Below are 24288 nucleotides of genomic sequence, written 5' to 3'. Positions count from 1 at the left end.
GCCTTTTAGATCTCAGCTTAATAATATCATGTCAGGAAAGCTTTCCCACACTAACTACTTCAAATATCCATGTTTTTTTTATGTTGGAAAAAAAGTGTAAACACCAGTTGGCCTCCCAACATGATTCCACATCATATGTTTACACCTAAGCACCTGTGCTCCAGTGAACTCTCCCCAAAGCTGTGAAAAAATACTGCACTAAAAAGACTGGCTTTGTGGTGAGCAGACTGCATTACAACAATCTCAGGAATATTTTCACTGGTTTAGCAAATCTTAAGTTTGGTTACAGAGCATGGCTAATTTTAGCAATAGGTATATTTTCCCTAAGTCAAGTTATTTCGAACACTAACTGACATGGGAACTAGAAAGTACATTTTCTAATATGATCACATTTCTTTAGATAGCTTAGGGTTTATCCTCAGCATTCCATTTTTACCTGAACACCAAGCAGCCAGGGAAACACAAATATTTCCAGAAAGTTTCTTGACTCTTTTTTTGCAAAATTTAACTTCATTACCATGAAATCATTTGTTTATTATAGAATGACTTTCATCCTGGTTCTGCTGAGAACTTGAGAAACTAGACGAACCAAAAATGATGGTAAAGTGTCTTTCTCCATTTTCTTACTACTCCTAATATTTAGTGAATACACACCAAACTTTAATGTAGATTCCTACCTCTTCTGCTTTCTGATACACATCTGTAGGATATTTGGTCCCTGTCTCTCTACACAATTTTCCTTGCACTAAAAAAAAAAAAAAAAAAGACAGCAAAATTGGACTATAATAATTGGACACTGACATCACAATCCACAAAATAACCATTGTTGAGTTGAATCAGCAGTGAAAGTTTTTTAGTAGATTTTTTTTTTTCTCACTTTAAATCTTCATCTATTTTAAGCAATGGCATAATGGAAATGTCAAGATGGACCCAGTCAAATAGGGTACCTCATTATTATGAGTTACTGAATGTCCACGTGGCCTGGGAGGACAGACCAGTTTGTCTCAAACAACTGAACTTTCTACCCAAAGGGGCTGAAGGGCAAAGAAGGGTTATATTAAACTTAGTTGAGGGAAATATGGGAAAGCATCAGACTCTGCTCAAACTCAGATGAGCAAGCTCTGGTTCATTGGCTCAATTAGAAGCTTTACTAAATGAGACTCAGGAGCAACGAAATGTGTTAATGTGTTAAATAAATTAGCAAAAATATCTCATGCCAGAAGGCCTGACCTCCATTTGTAATCAAAGGACTTATTCTGGCAAAAACATTGTACCATCGAGTTCTGAGAAAGCATGTACTGCACACCCTAACTGTGTGGCTTTAGAAACAGAAGGGAAAAAAATCTACACTTTTTTTTTTTTTACTCATACAAAAACAAGATCAAAATTGCTTTGAGGTCTTTACTTCATGAGAAATAGCATTAATATTTTCTTAATCAAGTAATATGTTAGAAGTAGAGAGTCTAGTTCAACTGTTTCATCAGGTAGTACAATGGAAATAGAGGTACTAGTAACTGACTATTACCTTGCCTCTAGCTATAAGAGACACACCTCAGTAGTTTCATCTGCTGTAAAACAGCAGATGTTTCTCCTGAGATTCTAAGTCTCTTTAGACCAAACAAAGCAGTCTTCTCTGTGGTTGAGACGAGCCAACGAAGACATCCTGTTGAAGCCTTATCAAATCCCCAGGAATTCCAAATAGGACTGCCATATTGTTTCCCACCTGGCTTCAACCGGGAAATGAAAGATTATTACAATGTTTTAATCATTTTCAAGTTCAGGAATGTCTTAACTTTTTGCCTTTTCAAAAGCATCATGTAAGTATGCTTTTCTTTCCTTTCCGTACCTGCCCCCCCCCTTCTTTGGATTGTTTTTTCAGTTACTTTTTAACCATGGGTAAATAAAGAAATGGCTGAACTTGTTAAGTGCTGGTCCTGATATGAGCAGCAAATTGAAATCCTTTCCTTTAAAATAATAAGATAAAAATTTGATTGTATTCTAGAGGTATAGACTGCTAAAAAGTCACTTGGGGCAAATACTGGACAATCTTTCTGCAATATTTTCAGTTAGTGTTAACTTTAGGGATTATGGCTTTAATATATACTTTGCCTCCAGTGGGTGATAATAATTCTGTGGGTTTTGTTAGCTATCTCATTTCTTGGCTGAAATTACCCTGAAATAAAGGAAAGTCTGTGTTTATTTTGTAACTATTTCATTATCGGGTTACATATTGCATTTTCTCATTGGTCAGTTTTATTAGGGGGAGCCAGGAAAGTAACTTCCAAGGGATTTTATTAAATATCCATGTTTCTGAAGATAAAGTTGGAAGAAAAATTTCTTCTCCTTATCATGTTGCTTAAGTCATTTTTTCTTCCTACCTTTCATTATTTAACTGGCCTGTTATACATAATAGGGTTGTAAGATTGTCTCATAACATTGCTATGTCCTTAAAAATTTCCATGACCCATATTTTGGATTATACCTTCAAGACTTTTAAATAGAGAATAATTTTATGCTTATTCGGGACCCAATCTTTCCATTACTGTTCCTATTTTCTGTGTCCCAGTTCACAGGTTTTTAGCGTAAATCAGCCCAAAGAAAAAAACACATTTCAGAGGTTCTGAAAGCAAGAGAGATTTGGAAACCTCTAATTGCCCCACAAGTCTTGAGCTTAACCTCAGATATGCAGATGATACCACTCTAATGACAGAAAGTGAAGAGTTACTAAAGAGTCTCTTGAAGAGGGTGAAAGAGGAGAGTGAAAAAGCTGGCTTGAAATTCAACATTATAAAAATTAAGATCATAGCATCCAGTCCCATCCTTTCACTGCAAATAGAAGGGAAAAGTAGAAGCAGTGACAGACTTTATTTTCTTGGGCTCCAAAATCATCGTGGAAGGTGACTGACTGCAGCCACAAAATTAAAAGACGCTTGTTGCTAGGAAGGAAAGCTATGACAAACCTAGACAGCATATTAAAAAGGCGAGACATCACTTTGTTGACAATAGTCTGTGTAGTTATAGCTATGATTTTTCTAGTAGTCATGTATCTGTGTGAGAGTTGAACCATAAAAAAGGCTGAGTGCCAAAAAATTGATGCTTTCAAATTGTGGTACTGGAGAAGACTTTTGAGAGTCCCTTGGACTGAAAGGAGATCAAATCAGTCAATCCTAAAAGAAATAAACCCTGAATATTCATTGGAAGTACTGATGTTGAAGCTGAAGCTCCAATACTTTGGCCATCTGATGCAGAGCCGACTCACTGGAAAAGACCCTGATGCTGAGAAAGATTGAAAGCAAAAGAAGGGGGCAACAGAGGATGAGATGGTTAGATATCATCACTGACTCAATGGACATGAATTCAAGCACACTCCAGGAGATAGTGGAAGACAGAGGAGACGCGTGCTGCAGTTCATGGGGTCACAAAGAGTTAGACTTGACTTAGCGACTGAACAACAAATTAATTTATTACTAGGCCAGAGTGAGAAGGGAGCCCCAAACAGCTTCCACAAGTGGCATTTCAAGGTAAAAACTTATTTAGACTCTCATCAGTAAAATGAAACCAAGGACATCATTTTCACCAAAAAAATAATGCCCTTCATCCTGACCCCACAAGAGCTGTTTGTCAAGAGTCATCAAAAAATCATCTAGATACCGACCTGGTACACCTAGGTTTCACAAAAGTGACTAAAACATCATTTCCTAGTATATCTAGAGCACATCCTCCCCTTTGCTTACCATCATGACCACACAAATCACTAGGGAAGTAGTGTGAGGAATGCCTGGAGGGAAGAATGAGCAAGAGATGACACCTGTTCTCCCTCCTTTCCCCAGCTACCCTTGAACAGGTTGGGCTACATCTGAAAAATTTCCAGAGACTTCCTTCCACCATGATTGCCACATAGAGACTTGGTGATGGTTGATCTACCTGTCAACTAGCTATGCTATAGTTAGTTCAAAGTTATCTAATCAAATGCTAATCTAGGTGTTGCTGTAAAAGTATTTTTGTAAATCTGGTTAATATCTACAATCAGTTGACTTTAAGTAAAGGAGATTATCCTCAATAATGTGAGTGGGTCCACACCAGTCAGAATGGCTGCTATCCAAAAGTCTACAAGCAGTAAATGCTGGAGAGGGTGTGGAGAAAAGGGAACCCTCTTACACTGTTGGTGGGAATGCAAACTAGTACAGCCACTATGGAGAACAGTGTGGAGATTCCTTAAAAAACTGGGACTAGAACTGCCATATGACCCAGCAATCCCACTGCTGGGCATATACACCGAGGAAACCAGAATTGAAAGAGACGCGTGTACCCCAATGTTCATCGCAGCACTGTTTACAATAGCCAGGACATGGAAGCAACCTAGATGTCCATCAGCAGACGAATGGATAAGGAAGCTGTGGTACATATACACAATGGAATATTACTCAGCCATTAAAAAAAATACATTTGAATCGGTTCTACTGAGATGGATGAAACTGGAGCCCATTATACAGAGTGAAGTAAGCCAGAAAGAAAAACAACAATACAGTATACTAATGCATATATATGGAATTTGAAAGATGGTAACGATAACCCTATATGCGAGACAGAATAAGAGACACAGATGCATGGAACAGTCTTATGGACTCTGAGGGAGAAGGTGAGGGTGGGACGTTCTGGGAGAATGGCATTGAGACATGTGTATTGTCATATGTGAAACAGAGCACCATTCCATGTTCGATGCATGTGACAAGGGCTCAGGGCCGGGGCAATGGGATGATCCAGAAGGATGGGATGGGGAGGGAGGTGGGTGGGGGGTCCGGGAAGGGGAACACATGTAAACCCATGGCTGATTCATGTCAATGTATGGCAAAAACTATTACAATATTGTAAAGTAATTAGCCCCCAACTAAAATAAATAAATTTATAAAAAAAAAAAATTTGCACAAAAAAAAAAAAAAAAAATAATGTGAGTGGGTCTTGTTAATCAGTTGGAAAGCCTAAGAGCAAAAATTGAAGTTTCCAGAACAAGGAAGACTGAACTATCAACTTCTGACAGAGTTTCCAACTGGCCTATATATAAATACACACACACACACACACACACACACACACACACACACTGTGTTCATGCTCAGTCACTAAGTCAGGTCTGACTCTTTGAGATTTCAAGGACTATAGCCCACAAGCTTTTCTGTGGATTTCCCAAACACACACACACACACACACACACACACACTGTGTTCATGCTCAGTCACTAAGTCAGGTCTGACTCTTTGAGATTTCAAGGACTATAGCCCACAAGCTTTTCTGTGGATTTCCCAAACAAGAATATTAGAGGGAGTTGCTGTTTGGAGAAGGCAATGGCAACCCACTCCAGTACTCTTGCCCAGGAAATCCCATGGATGGAGGAGCCTGGTAGACTGCAGTCCATGGGGTCATGAAGAGTCAGACACGACTGAGCAACTTCACTTTCACTTTTCACTTTCATGCACTGGAGAAGTAAATGGCAACCCACTCCAGTGTTCTTGCCTGGAGAATCCCAGGGACAGAGGAGCCTGGTAGGCTGCCATCTATGGGGTCGCACAGAGTCGGACACGACTGATGCGATTTAGTAGCAGCAGAAACTGTTTCTTTCTCTAGGGGATCTTCCTGACCCAGGGATCAAACCCAAGTCTCCTGCATTGCAGATGGATTCTTTATCACTGAGCAACCAGGGAAGGCCCTTTCACCCACCACACACCCACATGTAAAACAGACATATTGGTTCTGTTTCTCTGAAGAACCCTAACTGGTACAGAACCTTATTTCATTCCTGCTCCTTCCTTATTGGGTGGTATATTGTGAGTTAAGAGGAGTCATGAACAGAAAAGCATATTCAGGTTGGATAACTATAGTTCTAATAACTATGCTTAATACTTGGGAGGATTCCTGGAGGAAACCAGAACACAGATTTATCCCATATTTGACTATGTATATGTGAAGCACTACTGCATTAGATAGATGCCTTTCCTATGCCTTTTATTGCCTTGTTTTAAATACGTAATTGTATTTGCACTACTGGCAAGGTCTCATAAATATGCCTCGATTTTTTGACAAATATTTATAATACAAATTAGATATTTTTGTTATATAAACCCATAATTCTTGACAGTATGACATATATTTTAGCATGTAAGTATTTCATTTTAATAGTGTTTGGGTATAGGTGTATCTCATATAATTATATTGAATTAGATCATTAAAGTTAACTGAAAATCAGCCATTCTTTTAATATACAAAGCCGTTTCCTAGAAAATTCTGCACAAGTTTCAAAAACTAACTGAATTGTAAAAGTAGAAAATACTAATCAACAGGGATCTTTTAAGTAATACTAGATTTAAACAGCTGAAAAATTGGACTTTTCTGCATAAAGCTGGTTTTCTGTGGCATTCTTCTAGAACCCTAAATACACGGAAGCAGCTATAATCTTTAATTATTCTTTTGTGTGAAAAATGTCATGTCAGCTAATTTTCCATCATAAAACGTTTAGGAACTTCAGAAAGTTCTCAGTTTTACTGACAGAATTCTCTCCATTGATTCCATGATACTGAAGTTACTAATGATTCTTAGTTGAACAATCTCACTTGCTTCCCTGCTTTCTATTGCATTATGCACATTCTAGATTTGCAATTGTTTATAAAGAAACAGGAAAAAATACCAGACCCTAACAAAATAGGAAGTGAAAGTCTAATTCAATTAAAATGTAAAGAAAATTTTAAATATAAAGTTCTGCCTAATCTTAGAATCATCTAGGGTAATTGAATTAAGCATCTCTCTTTTGAAAACAAAAGGTGAAGCAAATGTAGTAACATACAAGACTAGAGGACTGATCTATTTACAACCATTTTAACTTTTAAGATGTGTTATAAATCTGCTGCTTGTTTTTTATTAGTCTTCTTCGCTCTCAGAGCCCTGTTTTAAAAAGAGAGAAGATATATCTCATTTCTGAGCAGTTATTGGCTTATAATTGAATCCAAAAAATCACACTATTTCTGATATCAGAGGCAATATATCATGGTGGTTAAGGCAACCAGATCTAGCTCCATTACTTTCCAGCTGTGTGACTTTGCCAAATTAACCTCTCCATGCTTCAGCTCCTTCATATGTAAACTGGGGACAGTAATATCCTACTCACTGAGTCATTATAATGGCAAATAAAGCTTTATACATATACATATATTTAAAAACAAGCAAATATACACATATACCCATTATATACATAAAGCACTGGGCACAGTTTTGGCAAATGTTGTGTTCTCAATAAATGGTAGATTTCCTCCTAATTTAGAAATTGTCTTTACCCCAAGTCATTAAACTTCTCTTCTAAGAAAATAGATCTTCTTGTTCAATAGATTTTAAAAACAAATAACATATAAAATGTCTGTTTAGGCTAATCACCACTGTGAAACATAAAACACAAAACCTGTTGTAAGCAACAGAAATGGACTAAAATGCAACATGAACTTCTGGAAAGGTGTGATACCCCCAGAAGCCAAAAGAAAGATCAACAATCAGGCAGTTCTAGAGGTCTAGAAAGACTTGCCTTTTCTTCTTCAGGATTTTGCTGATTCCATTCCAATTGCTTCAGCCATTTTGTCACTCATGTTTCAAATTCCAAGAGATAACATCTAAGCAGTCTAGACTGGCTGAAGGAAAGTAGAACTTCCAGTCATGTTTGCTTTGTTCCCCACAGACAAAGACCAAGGGCTGTTATACAGAAAGGAGAAAGGGGTGAAAATGAGAAAACAAATGCCCTATATATATAAAAGTACTGCCTTTTACTGTTTTTCAGAAATCATATGCCCTGATAATTCACAATAATCACACATATTAGAAAATAAGGGTCAGAACTATGTAATTTCTTTAATGCTCAATATACACAATACATTAACAATGATAGTAGAGAACCTAGGATTCTGGGTGACTTTGCAATATTCCAAAATAAGCTGTTATCATCCAGAAAGGGTAATGATAGATTTCCATTTCCACTTGTTCATTAAGAGTGCACTGGGAGAATCTGCTCACCCTCAGTTCAGTTCAGTTCAGTCGCTCAGTTGTGTCCAACTCTTTGCGACCCCATGGACTGCAGTACACGAGGCTTCCCCGTCCATTACCAACTCCCGGAGCTTGCTCAAATTCATGTTCATTGAGTCGGTGCTGCCATCCAACCATCTCATCCTCTGTCACCCCCTTCTCCTCCCTCCTTCAATCTTTCCCAGCATCAGGGTCTTCTCCAATGAGTCAGTTCTTCGCATCAGATGGCCCAAGTATTGGAGTTTCAGCTTCAGCATCAGCCCTTCCAATGAATATTCAGGACTGATTTCCTTTAGGATGGACTGCTTGGATCTCCTTGCAGTCCAAGGGACTCTCCAGAGTCATCCTCAACACCACAGTTCAAAAGCACTAATTCTTCAGTGCTCAGCTTTCTTTATGGCCCAACTCTCAAATCCATACATGACCACTGGAAAAACCATAGCTTTTACTAGATGGGCCTTTGTCAGCAAAGTGATATCTCTGTTTTTTAACACGCTGTCTAGGTTGGTCATAACATTTCTCCCATGGAGCAAGCATCTTTTAATTTCATAGTTGCAGTCACCATCCGCAGCATTTTGGGGCCTAAGACAATAAAGTCCATCACTATTTCCACTTTTTCCCCATCTATTTGCCATGAAGTGATGGGACTGAATGCCACGATCTTAGTTTTTTGAATTTTGGATCATAAGCCAGCATTTTCACTCTCCTCTCTCGCCTTCATCAAGAAGCTCTTTAGTTCCTCTTCTTTTTCTGCCATAAGGGTGGTACCCAGCCTCTTTTCTCCTCTTTCCTGGTCTTTGTCACCGTGGCTTCTAAAAGTGGCAGGAATGGTGGCACTATCTTCTAGTTATAACTTTCAGTTTGGATGGGCTTGAGAGGCAGGGAATAATGGCACTTCCTTGAACCTCCACAAACACTCAAGCTTATTTGTTTACACTGAAGGTCTTCTAGTGATGCTGATCTCATACCTCTGATAGATGGTGAAACTGGTATAATATATGCATGCTTGCATGCTAAGTTGCTTCAGTTATGAATCACTCCTTGTGACCCTATGGACTGTAGCCCAACAGGCTCCTCTGCCCATGGGATTCTCCAGGCAAGAATACTCGAGTGGGTTGCCATGCCCTCCTCCAGGGGATCTTCCCCACCCAAGGATCGAACCCATGTCTCCTGTGGCTCCTGCATTGCAGGCGGATTCTTTACCGCTGAACTACCAGGGAAGCCCCTGATATAATGTGAACACTATCCAATTTAGATTCTGTTTAGTTTCCCAACTACAGTAAAGTGCAAACCTTCCCAATAGTAGCAGAGAATTAGATAGGATTCTTTCTTTAAAAAAAAAAAAAAAGTATCAGTGAGCCACTGCAAGGAATTACAGTAACACATACTCAACAAGTGGTCACGTCCTTCAGGCTAATTTATTTTAAGTTACATATAATCCTAACAAAATTGATTAATTCCCTCCAAACTTTGCAGCAGATTGAAAGCTGTACATTAAGAGGTCAATAGGACTAGAAAGAAGATTTTGTGAAAAGTACACTGAGAATAGCCAATAGGTGACAGAGAAGAAAAATTGCTATGAAAATACACAAAAAACTCAAAACACCACAGCAGATGCCCTACACACCTCAAAGTGTCCTGAACTATATCATATTACAGCATAATAGCTAACATTTATAATGGTGACCCTAAGTCCTTGGGTTTTCTATTTATTTCACACTATAGTACGATAATTGGCATTCATAACAGTGAACCTGGGCTTCCCTGGTAGCTCAGTGGTAAAGAGCCTACCTACCAACGCAGGAAATGGGGGTTCAATCCCTGGGTCAGGAAGATCCCTTGAAGAAGGAAATTCAACTCATTCCAGTAAACTTGCCTAGAAAATCCCATAGACAGAGGAGCCTAGTAGGCTACAGTTTATGGGGTCACAAAAGAGTCAGACACAGCTTAGCAACTTAACAACAACAATGATGAACCTAAGTCCTTAAGGACTCTATTTAAGGTAGAAAAGACTAATATTTTTTAGGAATGTATGTAAATAGAGTAATTCTTAAAAAGAGGCTGCATTTAAAGAAGGTAAACTTTGGGATAAATATATAATTATATATTATAAATATATACTATATACATACAATTAAATAAGTATATTTAAATTATAAATATACAATAATATATATAATAATAATATCTAAGATCATGACATCCAGTCCCATAACTTTATGGCAAACAGATGGGGAAAAAATGGAAACAGTGACAGACTTTATTTTCTTGGGCTCCAAAATTACTGCAGACAGTGATTGCAGCCATGAAATTAAGACACTTGCTCCTTGGAAAAAAGCTATGACAAACCTAGACAATGTTTTAAAAAACAGAGACATCACTTTGCTGACAAAGGTCCATATAGTCAACGCAATGATCTTTCCAGTAGTCATGTACAGATATGAGACATTCACCATAAAAAAGGCTAAACACCAAAGAACCGATGCTTTTCAAACTGTGGTGCTGGAGAAGACTCTTGACAGTCCCTTGGACTTTAAGGAGATCAAACCAGTCAATCCTACAGGAAATCAACCCTGAATATTCATTGGAAGGACTGATGCTGAAGTTGAAGCTCCAATACTTTGGCCACCTGATGCAAAGAGCTGACTCACTGGAAAAGACCCTGATGCTGGGAAAGATTGAAGGCAGGAGGCGAAGGGGATAGAGGATGAGATGGTTGGATAGCATCACCAACTCAATGGACACGAGTTTGAGCAAATTCTGGGAGATAGTGAAGGACAGGGAAGCCTGGAGTGCCCCAGTCCATGGGGTCACAAAAAGTTGGACACAACTGAGTGACTGAACAACAACAATAATAATCTTGCCCCAAAGATTCTGGATAATGATAATGATTGTAACAATAGCAGCCAACACTGATAGGGGATTTATCACTTGCCAGGCACCATGTTAAGTGTTTTACCTAGATAATTTCATTTAATCCTCATGCCAAAACCCAGGGTAGGTACTACTGTCATTTCCTTACAGACAAGAAAACTAACAGAGGTTAGGTAGCTATGTGAAGTCACTTTCTTAGTAAGGATAGATAAATGAGATTACAACAACAAACAACTCTAACATCTCAGTGGTTTAAGACAACAGCTTTATTTTTCATTGATGATACCTATCCATGTGACTTGGCAAGGGCTCTGTTCTTTGTAGAATGACGGAGTGTCTGCTGTCTGGAATAAAGCTGGTTGCCATGCCAGGAGAAGGTAAAGGGGGTGACTTATGCCCTGACTCCTCCCAACCAGTCACATGGCCATGACCTATTTCAATGAGCAGAAGTACAAACCTACCATGTGTCCAAAGGAGGAGGCCAGAATATCAGTGAATTGCCCTAATGACTGTTTGCCACAAACATAACTAGAAATTTGGGAACAGGATTCAAACTCAGGCAACCTAAAAATATGAGTTTAGAGTAAGGACTAGAGAAATCTCTTAAGTTTTGTGTGCCTACCAAGGAGAGTGAGTAAGGGAAGATGGAAATGGGCCACATCCTTTAGAAAGTTCCATTTTCTGCTTGCAGAAGTTTTCTTTACCAGGTCTTGCTTAAATGCTATCATGCTGGAGAAATTATAAACTTTGAAGGCAGTCTTGTCCTTTGTACAAGTCATGGGGTTAGCAGTTACATTTAATACCAATGGAAACAACACAGAATAATCATTTTACTTTATTTTCTATGGCCTTTTGCACTGTCTCAGTTCAGTTCAGTCGCTCAGTCATGTCTGACTCTTTGCGACCCCATGAATCGCAGCACGCCAGGCCTCCCTGTCCATCACCAACTCTCGGAGTTTACCCAAACTCATGTCCATTGAGTTAGTGATGCCATTCAACCATCTCATCCTCTGTCATCCCCTTATCCTCCTGCCCCCAATCCTTCCCAGCATTAGGATCTTTTCCAATGAGTCAACTCTTCACATGAGGTGGCCAAAGTATTGGAGTTTCAGCTTCAACATCAGTCCTTCCAATGAACACCCAGGACTGATCTCCCTTAGGATGGACTGGTTGGATCTCCTTGCAGTCCAAGAGACTCTCAAGAGTCTTCTCCAACACCACAGTTCAAAAGCATCAATTCTTCTGTGCTCAGCTAACACAAATGGAATCTCTTTAAGAAAAGAAATTGGCTTTAGTATTAATGAAGTGTTCTATAACCTTGTATGCTCAACAATAATAATCATTGACATCCCTAGCACATGTCTATATGCTTGTTTAATTTGAACAAGCTTCCTTACTAAGTAATTTGTGCATTCTCTATCACTCAGTTGTGTCCAACTATTTGTGACCCCAGGGACTGTAGCCACCAGGCTCCTCTGTCCATGGAATTTTCCAAGTAAGAATACTGGAATGGGTTGCCTTTTACTTCTCCAGGGGATCTTCCCAACTCAGGGATAGAACCCTCATCTCCTGAGTCTCCTGAATTGGCAGGCAGATTCTTTACCACTGCAGCACCTGGGAAGCCCTAAATTACTTGAAAGTAAACAAATGAGGTTTGATTCCTTCTTGGTACTTTTGATAGTTTGCATTGGATCTTATTGGTTTAGATTTCAAAATACTTTTTTCTGCACGTTTTCCTTGGTAGCGTCTACTGGGAGAAGCGGAACATTCCCAACTTTATACTTCACAGATTTGTAAAAGTGTGTTGGATGTTTACATATCTTCTGCATGACTCAAATGCAGGGAAATGTTCCTTACAAAATTCTTGCAGAAGAAAAGCAAGATTAGCAAGAGGTCTAAGTGCATAGACACTTACTTTTTCCATAGGGCAAAGTAAGGAATGCCACACAATACCAGCAACTAATTCACCTGGAGTAAACTTAAATAATTACCTTGGTTTTTATACTGACTTCAGGATTTTTCAAAACAACATGTATATGGTTTTACTTTCTATCCAAAATAGAAATGTATCCTAAATAAAATTTAATATAAATTTCTGTAAACCTAGGAAAGTGAGATACATTCCACATTATGTGGCTCAGTTTAAAGCCTATGATCCATCTAAATTAATAAAATTAATGACAGTCTCTAATGAGAATCAAAAATTTAAGCTCTAGTATTAATTCTATTATGACTGAAGTAAATGCTAAGAGTGGACGTACTATTTTTATATCTTGTTTTCTTAATCTTTACAGTAGTAACAAACATACAGATCTTTTTTTCTGGAGTCCTGAAGAAAAGCTTTATTGATTCATGATAATAACACCAAGTGTATATAACTGCAAATTATCAATTTTAATATCAGAAATATCTTTAAGAACTATGAAAAATGTGACCATAATACATAAAAGTTAAGGAACTTATTACCACTGAAAATGGGCTGGCTAAGTTATAAGAAGGTCTGAGGAAGACCTCTTAGTACTCTTAACAAAGGATTTACTTTGAGCCTAACTGACAGGAGATGAGAAAATGTTAAAGAAGGATTTTTTTTTAACTTTTCATTTTGTACTGGGGTATAGCCAGTTCTGGCATCTGGTCCCATCACTTCATGGCAGATAGATGCGGAAACAGTGGCTGACTTGATTTTTCTGGGCTCATGAAATTAAAAGGCGCTTACTCCTTGGAAGGAAAGTTATGACCAACCTAGACAGCATATTAAAAAGCAGAGACATTACTTTGCCAACAAAGGTCCATCTAGTCAAGGCTATGGTTTTTCCAGTGGTCATGTATGAATGTGAGAGTTGGACTATAAAGAAAGCTGAGCGCTGAAGAATTGATGCTTTTGAACTGTGGTGTTGGAGAAGACTCTTGAGAGTCCCTTGGACTGCAAGGAGATCCAAGCAGTCCATCCTAAAGGAAATCAGTACTGAATATTCATTGGAAGGACTGATGCTGAAGCTAAAACTCCAATACTTTGGCCACCTGATGCAAAGAGCTGATTCATTGGAAAAGACGCTGATGCTGAGAAAGATTGAGGGCAGGAGGAGAAGGGGAAGACAGAGGATGAGATGGCTGGACGGCATCATCAACTCGATAGACATGGGTTTGGGTGGACTCCGGAAGTTGGTGATGGACAGGGAGGCCTGGCATGCTGCGATTCATGGGGTCACAAAGAGTCGGACAAGACTGAGCGACTGAACTGAACTGATAGCCAATTCACAATATTGTGATAGTTTCAGGTGAACAGCCAAGGGACTCAGTCATTTATATACATGTATCCATTCTCTCCCTAAACACCCCTCCCATCCAGGCTGCCACATAACACTGATGAGAGTTTCATGTTACTTAAATAAAATACAAATAGAGAAGAAGAAAAACAGAAAAGTGTTGTTTTTTGGAATCTATCACTTAACCAGCCCTTAGGATCTGCTCTTTGATAACATTTTGATCATGGAATTAGTGCTTATCTATAGAAAGGAACATAATCCTCCCATCCAACTAAACTCATTAGGGAATGAAAAGTTTGAATTTGACTTATCAATGTTTGTCAGAAGTCTGGCCCAGGAGAAAGTGTAGCACAGGTTTAAACAGCTAAACAAGTCATCACCCAACTCTCAGAGAATATCACCTCTTACTCCCTTAAAGTTTTATATTAACTAATAATTGATAAGACAGGGCACAGCAATATTGACTAAAAGCTTATAAGCTAAGAATTAAAAGAGATAAGTGAAAGAAAAGATAGAAAAGGGAAAATAACACTGGCCTCCAAATTTGAGAGTGGACAAAAGCAAGAAGGCAAATGACAAATGGCTGTGTGCAGACGTGACAGAAATCATTTTGACAGCAGAGCTGAGTCTTGTGTGCAAGGAGATAAGTAAAATCTAGTGTCTGCTTTCATTCAATATGCTTATCGTGACTGTGGGTGTCGGTGTTGTTCAGTCACTCAATCGTGTCCACCTCTTTAAGACCTCATAGACCCCATGATTGAGGGTACAGAATATAAATGCTAGCAGTATGAGGTAGAGTGTGATAAGTGTAATGTGTGGTTCAGATGCACAGCAGCACAAGCTTGGGACCAGGGTTCACTAGTATTCTGGTTAGTGCTTGAGCTTTGGATTTGGACAAATGGACCAGTCAGGGTTCAACCAGAGGAACAGATCCAGGAGATTTATGTTAAGAGATTTATTGCAAAGAACTGGGGACTGGCTAGGCAAGTCTGAGGTCCATAGGGCAAACCATTAGGAGGGGCAGTCTGGACTCGCAGACAGCTGAAGCTGCAGTCCACAGGCAGAATGTCTTGTTTGGGAAAGCTTCAGCTCTGCTTGTTAGACCTTTCAACTGGTTGAGTCAGACTCACACAGCTTATCTAGGATCTTCCTTACCTAAAGTCACATGATGATGGACTTTAATCACCTCCACTCTTCATAGCAACACCTAGACTGGTGTTTAACTGAGTATTACTGTGGGGACCATAGCCCAGCTTAACAGACATGTTAAACGGACCATCAAAACAAACCTAGATTAAGTGCCTAACAACCATGTCCTAGCTACGTGGCCTTGAGAAAGCTTCTAAATTTCTTTAAATCCTTATCTTATCATCTGTAAAATGAAAGGAGTAAGAATAACTATTCCTGAAATTGTTGTGAAGATTAAATAGCTCCTGTAAACTGGACCTAGGAACGTGATTGGCACAGAGTAGATAGATACTCAGTAAACATTATCCAGCATCATTAGCATCTCACTAACTGGGCAAATCAACCCTTGTCTCTGAGTTTCAATTTTCTCATCTGTACAATCAAAATATTAACACCTACAATTCACAGAAGTAATATGAATATTAAACAAATATATAGGAGGTGATTTTTTTTAAACTGTGCCAAAGGCAAGTTAGCTACTTAGCAAATTGTAGAAACTTATACTCATTTTCCAAAACATTTTAGTACCAATAATTACAATCACAGACTTTTAAAACTGAGGCCAGCCCATAACAGCTTCTAATATATCTTAATATACCTTCAGTTTTACAAGTGGAATTTCCCCCAGAGTCCTATAGATATAGCCAAATAACACCCAAATTCACACACACACACAACTTACGGATCACTTTTTGAAAGCTATTATTAAAACAGGACATGTGAGAAAAAATATTTTAGGGTATTATAGTAATATTAGTTTAATTATGCTTTTATCTTAAAAGTAATTTGAGAGAATTTATGGCTTAGTTGTCTTACCCTAGAGTAAGTCTACTTAAGTTAGAATCCCAGCTTTATTGCTTTCTAGCTGAGTGAACTCAAGCAGGTCACTCAGCTTCCTTCCACAGAAATCTCCTCATCTTTAAGATGAGGGGAGTAATAGTACCTCTTTCAGAGGATGTTTTGAGGATATCTGTAAGCTGATACCTGTAAAGTGCTGAGAACTTTCTGGTATTTGGTGTCAGCTCTCTGAAAAGATCATTTTATGTCCTCCTGGAAAGTCAATGGGATAGTTTCCTGTATGAAATATTGCATTCTTCCTCCAGGTTAAAGAAAAAGGCTATTTTTTAGATATCTATTTATAAATAGATATCTAAATAGATATATATTTACATAAATAGATATCTATTTACAATATCTCTTACAAATTAAATTTTATTTGTTCCACTGTGAAGGACAATTGGTAGTAACTGTTAAAATTCTATTTGCATATATCTTTTTTCCTGAGAATTTATAATACACATATACTTGCACTGCAGTGAAAGACAGAAAACAAACCAAGTGACCAACAAGAGGATTCTCTTTACTATGGTATACAGGCACACCTCTCCCTTTTTTTATTTTATTGAAGTATAGTTAATTTACAATGTTGTATTTAATTTCTAAGTGCAACAAAGTAACTTCAGTTCAGTTCAGTCGCTCAGTCGTGTCCGACTCTTTGCGACCCCATGAGCTGCAGCACGCCAGGCCTCCCTATCCATCACCAACTCCCGGAGTTTACCCAAACCCATGTCCATCGAGTCAGTGATGCCATCCAACCATGTCATCCTTTGTCGTCCCCTTCTCCTCCTGCCCCCAATCCTTCCCCGCATTAGGGTCTTTTCCAATGAGTCAACCCTTCGCATGAGGTGGCCAAAGTATTGGAGTTTCAGCTTCAACATCAGACCTTCCAATGAACACCCAGGATTGATCTCTTTTAGGATGGATTGATTGGATCTCCTTGCAGTCCAAGGGACTCTCAAGAGTCTTCTCCAACACCACAGTTCAAAAGCATCAATTCTGCGGCGCTCAGCTTTCTTCACTGTCCAACTCTCACATCCATACATGACCACTGGAAAAACCATAGCCTTGACTAGACGGACTTTTGTTGGCAAAGTAATGTCTCTGCTTTTAAATATGCTATCTAGGTTGGCCATAACCTTCCTTCCAAGGAGTAAGTGTCTTTTAACTTATAACAAAGTAACTTTTATATATATATATATATATATATATATATATATACACACATATATATATATATATTCTTTTCCATTATGGTTTATCACGGGATACAGAATATAGTTCCCTGTGTTATACAGTAGGACCTTCTTGTTTATCCATCCTATATATAAGGCATACCTCTTTGTACTGTGCTTCATAGTAATTGCATTTTTTAAAAATTGAAGGTTTGTGGCAACCTCACGTAAGGCAAGTCTATTGGCACCATTTTTCCAACAAGCATTTGCTCATTCATGTTTAAGTGTCACATTTTAGTAATTTTTGCAATATTCCAAACTTCTAAATTGTTTTATTATTTATAGTGATTTGTGATCAGTGACCTTTGATGTTACTTCCGTAAATTGAGGGGAGGAGACAGGGTGCCACAAACCACACCCATATAAGACAGCAAACTTAATGGATAAATGTGTGTGCTCTGATTGCTCCACCAACAGGCAGGTCTCACTCTCCTCTGGCCTCCTTATTCTCCGAGACACAATGATACTGAAATTAGGCCAATTAATAACCATACAACGGCCTCCAAGTGTTCAAGGGAAAGGAAGAGTCACACTAGAGTCTCACTTTAAATCAAAAGCTAGCAATGATTAAGCTTGGTAAGGAAAGCATGTTGCAAGCTGAGATAAGCTGAAATCTAGGCCTGTTGTACCAAAGGACTAAGCTGTGAATGCAAAGGAAAAGGTCTTGAAGGAAATGACAGGTGCTACTTCAGTGAACACACAAATGATAAGAGAGCAAAACAGACTTATTGCTGATACGGAGACAGCTTCAGTGGTCAGGATGGAAGATCAAACCGGCCAAAACATTCACTTAGGCCAAGCCATAATTCAAAGTGAGGCCTTTACTCACTTCGATTCTATGAAGGCTGCAAGAGGTGAGGAAGCTGCTGAAGAAAAGTTTCAAGCTAGCAGAGGCTGGCTCAGGAGGTTTAAAAAAAGAAGCTCTCTCCATAATATCAAAGTCTAAGGTGAAGCAGCAAGTGCTGATGTAGAAGTTGCAGCCAGTTATCCAGAATATTTAGCTAAGAACATTAAGGATGGTGGCTACACTATACAACAGATTTTCAGCATAGATGAAACACCCTTCTATTGGAAAAAGATGTCTGATGGGACTTTCATGGAGAGGAGAAGTCAAAGCTTGGCTTTAAGGTTTCCGAGAACTCTCTTGTTGGGGGCTAAGGCAGCTGGTGACTTGAAGTTGAAGCCAGTATTCACCGACCTTTCCAAAAATTCTAGGGCCTTTAGGAATTACGCTAAATCTGCTTTCTATAAATGGAACAATAAAGCCTGGATGAAAGTACATCTGTTGACAACACATTTTACTGAATATTTTATGCCTACTGCTGAGAACTACTACTCAGAAAAAAAAAAAAAAATCTCTTTCAAAATATCACTGCTCATTGGCATCTGGTCATTCAAGAACTCTGATGGAGATGTACAATGAAATTCATGTTGTCTTCATGTCTGCTAATACAACATCCATTCTGTAGCACATAGGTCAAGAAGTCATTTTGACTTTCAAGTCTTATTTTTAAGAGTATTTTATAAAGCTTCAGTTACAATAGATAGTGTTTCTGCTGATGAATCTGGGCAAAGTAAACTGAATCCCTTATGGAAAGCATTTACCATTCTAGATGCCATTAAGAACACTTGTAATTTGTGGGAAAAGTCAAAACATCAACACTAATACAAGTTTGGAAGAGTGGATTGACTGATTGATTCCATGAATGATTTTGAGGAGCTCAAGTCTTCAGTGGAGGGAGTAACTACAGATGTGGTGAAAATAATACAAAAACTAGGATTAGGAGTAAATCCTAAGGATGTGACTGATAATCTCATGAAAAAAACAAATGAGGAGTTGATTCTTATCATGAGCAAAGAAAGTGGTTTCTTGAGATGGATTCTACGCCTAGTAGAGGAAGATGTTGTGAAAATTGTTGCAATGACAACAAAGGGTTTGGAATATTACATGAACTTTGTTGATAAAGGAGCAGCAGAGTTTGAGAGGACTGACTCTAATAGGAAAAAGTTCTACTGTGGGTAAAATGCTATGAAACAGCAATGCATACTACAGATAAATTGCTCATGAAACAGCATCAACCAACATGGTAAACTTCTCTGTAGTATTATTTTAAGAAATTGTCACAGACACTCCCACCTTCTGCAATGACCACCCTGATCAGTCAGTAATCATCAATATCCAGGGAAGACTCCACCAACAAAAATATTATCACTCACTAAAGGCTCAGTTGAGCTATTTCAAATCCTCAAAGGTGATGCTGTGAAAGTGCTGCACTCAGTATGCCAGCAAATTTGGAAAACTCAGCAGTGGCCACAGGACTGTAAAAGGTCAGTTTTCATTCCAATCCCAAAGAAAGGCAATGCCAAAGAATGCTCAAACTACTGCATGATTGCACTCATCTCACATGCTAGTAAAGTAATGCTCAAAATTCTCCAAGCCAGGCTTCAGCAATACGTGAACCGTGAACTTCCAGATGTTCAAGCTGGTTTTAGAAAAGGCAGAGGAACCAGAGATCAAATTGCCAATATCCGCTGGATCATCGAAAAAGCAAGAGAGTTCCAGAAAAACATCTATTTCTGCTTTCTTGACTATGCCAAAGCCTTTGACTGTGTGGATAACAATAAACTGTGGAAAATTCTGAAAGAGATGAGAATACCAGACTATCTGACCTGTCTCTTGAGAAACCTGTATGCAGGTCAGGAGGCAACTGTTAGAACTGGACATGGAACAACAGACTGCTTCCAAATAGGAAAAGGAGTACGTCAAGGCTGTATATTGTCACCCTGCTTATTTAACTTATATGCAGAGTACATCACGAGAAACGCTGGGCTGGAAGAAACACAAGCTGGAATCAAGACTGCCGGGAGAAATATCAATAACCTCAGATATCCGGATGACACCACCCTTATGGCAGAGAGTGAAGAAGAACTAAAGAGCCTCTTGATGAAGGTGAAGGAGGAGAGTGAAAAAGTTGGCTTAAAGCTCAACGTTCAGAAAACTAAGATCATGGCATCTGGTCCCATCACTTCATGGCAAATAGATGGGGAAACAGTGGAAACAGTGTCAGACTTTATTTTTTGGGGCTCCAGAATCACTGCTGATGGTGACTGCAGCCATGAAATTAAAAGACGCTTACTCCTTGGAAGGAAGGTTATGGCCAACCTAGATAGCATATTTAAAAGCAGAGACATTACCTTGCCAACAAAAGTCTATCTAGTCAAGGCTATGGTTTTTCCAGTGGTCATGTATGGATGTGAGAGTTGGACGGTGAAGAAAGCTGAGCGCCGCAGAATTGATGCTTTTGAACTGTGGTGTTGGAGAAGACTCTTGAGAGTCCCTTGGACTGCAAGGAGATCCAATCAATCCATCCTAAAAGAGATCAATCCTGGGTGTTCATTGGAAGGTCTGATGTTGAAGCTGAAACTCCAATACTTTGGCCACCTCATGCGAAGGGTTGACTCATTGGAAAAGACCCTAATGCTGGGTAGGATTGGGGGCGGGAGGAGAAGGGGACGACAGAGGATGAGATGGTTGGATGGCATCACCGACTCGATAGACATGGGTTTGGGTAGACTCCAGGAGTTGGTGATGGACAGAGAGGCCTGGCGTGCTGCAGTTCATGGGGTCGCAGAGAGTCGGACACGACTGAGCGACTGAACTGAACTGAAAGGCTCAGATGCTGGTTAGCATTTTTTTTTTTAGCAATATAGTGTTTTTAAATTAAGGTACATGCCTTGTTTTGTTAGACATGGAACAGTTAATAGACTACAATACAGTATAAACAGAAATTTTATATGCTCTGGGAACCAAAAAGTTCATGTGATTCACTTTATTGCAATATCTGGTTTATTGTAGTGGTCTAGAACTAAACATACAGTATGTTCAAAGTATGTACAATGTAGCTATAAAAAGGAATATGGAAGCTCTCTGTATATTGATATGTAAATGTATTGAAAGTATATTAAATAAAAAAAGAAAACCATAAAACAATGTAAAAAAGATGAGGATGGGGGCCAAGATTATAAATTCATGTCTATTTGTATTTAGATAAAGAAACTTTAGAAGGATACAAAAGAAACAAATAAAATGGGCAATTTGTGGTGACAGGACATTGATGGGACCCAGGGGGGTGGAAAACAGGGCTTGGAGCAAAAATTTTACTGTATACCTTTTTATATTTTTACTTTTGAATTGTGTGGATGTGTTTCCTATTTTAAAAATACATTTTGGAACTTCCCTCATGATCCAGTGTCTGGGAATCCACCTGCCAAAGAAGGGGACACAAATTTGATCCCTGGTCCAGGAAGGTTCCGTATACTATGGGGAAGCTAAGCCTGTGTGCTGCAACTACTGAAGCATTGGAGCCCCAGGGCTTGGGCTCCACAACCAGAGAAGTGACTGCAATGAGAAGCCTGCACACCACAACTATAGAGTGGTCCCCGCTTCCTGCAACAAGAGAAAGCCGGCACAGAAGACCCAGTGCAGCTAAAAGGAGATAAACTAATAAATCAAATTTTAAAAATAAATAAAATAAAAATACATGTTTATAGAAGTAATTCAATGTTGCCTGTTGTATCAGTTAATTGTCACAAAAATGCTGTCACAGATCATGCCAAGACATAATAATTATTTACTCTTAAAGATTTACAGGTCAGCTGGGACTCAGCTGATCCAACCTAGGCTCAACTGAGAGATTCTTCTTCAGGCTTCAGTGCCTAGGGTAGCGCTGCTTCTCACTCGGACCTGTGAGTCTGCTCCCCATGACTCTCATTTTCCTTGAACCAGCAGAAATAGAAGCATAAGATGACTGCTGGAAGTGTGTAAGACCTCTTAAGTCCAACACTGAAAAATGGCACAACTGCTGATCACATGCCATTAGACAAGCAAGCCAAGTGTTGAGGAAGTACACTCCAACCACAACAAAGTCATGACAGGAGTGTGGCTGCAGGAAGGGGCCAGTGGTTCAATATGTCACACTTGCTGGTAACTACGAACATCCTGATCATTCTAAAGCTAGAACTGTGAAACACAGGCCTAAGGAGTAGCAAAGAGTGTCATTACTTCTCTCAAGTTTGAACTCTATGAAATTTAGCGACATTTTGTCTTGAAGATTCTGTCATCACTGTCTATCTGGATCATAAATGGAATGGAATGAAACAGAAGGCCGACTTAGGAACTCACAGGAAGAGAAGGAACTTTGGACTACACTTCACCCAACACTTTTCACGGATGAGGCCACTGAGGCCAGGATAAATAAAGTTAGAATACACAATAAACTGTAAGATAAGCTGAACAGCAACAGCAAGTACCTAAAAAGACCTGTAAGCCCTAAAGCATAACTGTTTATTGGGAATATAGAACAGTCATAATAAGCTTAGGAGGTACATCAAAGATGCATAAGAGATTGATTAAGTCAAGGTTCCTTAAAGTCGAGATGACTGGCTGACTGAGGGAATAAAGAGGGCAAACACCAAGGACATTAACTACAAACAGTACCCACAGTCACAAACATGGACAGATTTCATGCATACAAAGGAATTCAGACTTAGAGATAAATCTCAAACATACATGAGTAAAATGTATATTATATATTTATTTTGAAATTTGTTATTAGATTTTTTTAATTTAAAAGATTTCAAGGGTATACAAAAGATGCCTTTTTTCACCAGACACCAATTCTACCCTCCCCCTGCACCAGAGCAAAACACTGTTAGCAGTATCTTATGTTATTCCATAAATATAACATGCATTCTAGGTTTATAGAGACAAAGACCTGGATTATTTCAATACTTATTTTCCCATAGCACTGGTAAAAAAATACCAGATTATTTTTTTAACCAACTAAAGTGTCAGATGTCATCTAAAAAACAATTTATAATTTCAAGACCCATCATCTTGAAAACTCATGCAACTCTTATACAATTCATTTTAAGTTAAGGAAACTCACAATACTTCATTTACATCAAAATGCAAAAGACACGTGCTTCCCAGGTGGCTCAGAGGGTAAAGAATCTGCCCGCAATGCAGGAGACGTGGGTTCAATCTCCAGGTCGGGAAGATCTCCTAGAGGAGGGCATGGCAACCCACTCCAGTGTTTTTGCCTGAAGAATCCCACGGACAGAGGAGCCTAGCGGGCTACAGTCCACAGGGTTGCTATAGTCCATAGGGTTGCAAAGAGTCAGGCACAACTGAAGCCACTGAGCGCGCACACACACATGCAAAGGACATAGAATAGCCAATAATTTAGAAGAACAAAGTTGGAAGAGATACACCTGATTTTTGAGACTCACCATATAGCTAGGGTAATCAAGATAGTACGGTACAGCACAGCATGGACACAAGGATAGACAAATAGGTTAATGGAAGAGAAGGCAACATGTTCTTGGCAGATTCATCACATTAATAATTGTGATTGACCTGAGAGTTCACTAAAATCAATATTTTTTTTTTTATAAAGGTAACTATATCCATGTCAGCCTCTTCCTTGTTTTGCCCAGTTGATGAGTTGAAGTATGGGACTTTACATTTATCACTATTACACCTTAGTTTTATTAGTTGTTACTCTTCCTCTTAGCCAACATCTTTCTGGATTTTGACTCTGTCATCTAATAGATTCTCTATCTCTATTTCTTCATGCTTCTTACTGTTTGTGAACTTAGTAATCATGCTACTTAGCACTCTTTCAGTTATAATTAATAAAGATCCAGTTAAAACAGACCTAAGACAAGAGAGGAAATGTATTGGCTCACATGATCAAAAAGTCCAGCATAGATTCAGATACACGTGGATCCAAGTAAAGTAAACAAATAACTACTATCTGAGGGTTCTCCCT

At 38.8% G+C, this 24288-nt stretch overlaps 1 protein-coding gene across 3 annotated transcripts in view; it reads right to left on the bottom strand.

Moving 5' to 3' along the window:
* The window catches only part of LOC145509620 (uncharacterized), a 533964-nt gene that overhangs the window by 455970 nt on the left and 53706 nt on the right, over window positions 1-24288 (bottom strand). Inside the window, exon 2 of one of the 3 annotated variants that reach the window (XR_014056245.1) lies at window positions 7565-7728. The exons of the other annotated variants lie outside the window; for them this stretch is intronic. The gene's annotated coding sequence lies outside the window, so the exon portion shown is untranslated. The remainder of the gene's footprint in view (window positions 1-7564; window positions 7729-24288) is intronic. 3 annotated transcript variants of the gene reach the window in all.

Source organism: Giraffa tippelskirchi, chromosome 6, assembly GCF_054371585.1.
Source record: "Giraffa tippelskirchi isolate mGirTip1 chromosome 6, T2T-mGirTip1v1.2.pri, whole genome shotgun sequence".
Classification (NCBI taxonomy): domain Eukaryota; kingdom Metazoa; phylum Chordata; class Mammalia; order Artiodactyla; family Giraffidae; genus Giraffa; species Giraffa tippelskirchi.
This window is presented reverse-complemented; position numbering and strand designations above follow the sequence as displayed.